Source organism: Mesoplodon densirostris, chromosome 3, assembly GCF_025265405.1.
Source record: "Mesoplodon densirostris isolate mMesDen1 chromosome 3, mMesDen1 primary haplotype, whole genome shotgun sequence".
In the NCBI taxonomy this organism is placed as follows: domain Eukaryota; kingdom Metazoa; phylum Chordata; class Mammalia; order Artiodactyla; family Ziphiidae; genus Mesoplodon; species Mesoplodon densirostris.
In genome coordinates this window covers 134,941,185-134,943,344 of record NC_082663.1, presented here as the reverse complement: position 1 = coordinate 134,943,344, position 2,160 = coordinate 134,941,185, and the positions used below count along the sequence as shown (strand labels likewise).

Sequence of the window (2,160 nt, the reverse complement as noted above, 5' to 3'; positions counted from 1 at the left end):
GAACTAGAACAAAAAATTTCACAATTTGTATGGAAATACAGAAGACGCCAAATAGCCAAAGCAATCTTGAGAAAGAAAAATGGAGCTGGAAGAATCTGGCTCCCTGACTTCAGACTATACTACAAAGCTACAGTAATCAAGACAGTATGGTACTGGCACAAAAACAGAAATATAGATCAATGGAACATTATAGGAAGCCCAGAGATAAACCACACACATATGGTCATGTTATCTTTGACAAAGGAGGCAAGAATATACAATGGAGAAAAGACAGCCTCTTCAATAAGTGCTCCTGGGAAAACTGGACAGTCACATGTAAAAAATGAAATTAGAACACTTCCTAACACCATACATAAAAATAAACTCAAAATGGAATAAAGACCTAAATGTAAGGCCAGACACTATAAAACTCTTAAAGGAAAACATAGGCAGAACACTCTATGACATAAATCACAGGAAGATCCCTTTTGACCCACTTCCTACCAAAATGGAAATAAAAACAAAAGTAAGCAAATGGGACCTAATGAAACTTAAAAGCTTTTTCACAGCAAAGGAAACTATAAACAAGACGAAAAGACAACCCTCAGAATGGGACAAAATATTTGCAAAGGAAGCAACTAACGAAGGATTAATCTCCAAAATATATAGGCAGCTCATGCAGGACAATATTAAAAAAGCAAACAACCCAATCAAAAAATGGGCAGAAGACCTAAATAGACATTTCTCCGAAGAAGACATACAGATGGCCAACAAACACCTGAAAGGATGCTCCACATCACTAATCATTAGAGAAATGGAAATCAAAACTACAATAAGGGCCCGACCCCCCGGAATGCACAGCGCAGGCAGCATGACTCGCAGGGAGGTAGACCGCGGCCAGAACAGGGTCCCGGGTGTGCGTGGGGAGCGGGTTTCAGGGCGTCGGCCACGATGAACATGGTGCTGTCATAGGCGAACTCACTGTTCACCTTCTTGCTGAGCGTGATGGCGGCGCTCACCTTCGGCTGCTTCATCACCACTGACTTCAAAGACTGGAGCGTCCCGGTGCGGCTGCACGTCTCGAGGATCGTGCTAAAAAATGTAGAAGACTTCACTGGACATAGAGAAAGAAGTGATCTGGGATTCATTACATTTGATATAACTGCTTACTAGAAAATATATTTGATTGGAATGTTAAGCAGTTGTTTCTTTATTTATCAGCCGAATATTCAACAAAAAATAATGCTCTGAACCAGGTTGTTCTGTGGGACAAGATTGTTCTGAGAGGTGATAATCCAAAGCTGCTGTTGAAAGATATGAAAACAAAGTATTTTTTCTTTGACGATGGAAATGGTCTTAAGGGAAAGAGGAATGTCACTTTAACCCTATCTTGGAACATTGTACCAAATGCTGGAATTCTACCTCTTGTGACAGGATCAGGACATGTATCTGTCCCATTTCCAGATACATATGAAATAAAAAAGAGTTATTAAATTATTCTGAATTTGAAACAGCATATTTTTATAACTAATGAATTGTATCTTGTTTATCTCTTACCTTGCATCTTTATTTGTTTTGGGTTGTTACTTTTTTTTTTTTTTTGGTGTAAGAATGAACATCAAAAGGTATATTTGAAGAGAAAGGTTAATGTACTACTTAATTTTCCAAACAAAAACAAACAAAGGCCATCAGAGTGGAGTATTATAAGAATAAGACAGCCACATGAGAAGGATTTGTGAAATATTTATATTTGAAGTATTCCCTGTATTTCTATTATTCTTTATGGAATATGAAGTGAGCATGAAGGGTAGTTAAAACTTTCAGGTGCCTGTGGAGTTATAAGAACTCTATTTATGCCTTGCATTTATGCAAGTTCATACTGGATGTGATTTAGAAGCAGACATTCTCTATTACCTCTTTTAGGGTATGTCTGAATACTGGAATACAGTTGTTGGTGAGAAGCCTAGTTTACAAAATAGCGAAAAGTGATGAATTTTATTCCGTTTGTCTTAGGAATGCCTACAATGCTTGTTTTTCTGACAGGTGACTAGCAACTTTCTCCACTAAAGACTAAATACCTCTTTATATGCTGTAAATCATTCTAAATCATTTTAAAGTCTCTTAAGTCAACCAAAAAAAAAAAAAAACTAACTACAATAAGGTATCATCTCACACCAGTCA

General features: G+C 37.2%; 1 pseudogene; it reads left to right on the top strand.

Moving 5' to 3' along the window:
• Positions 1-930: 930 nt before the first annotated feature.
• On the top strand, positions 931-1,533 carry LOC132485559 (signal peptidase complex subunit 3-like; annotated as a pseudogene).
• The last annotated feature ends 627 nt before the right edge of the window (positions 1,534-2,160 follow it).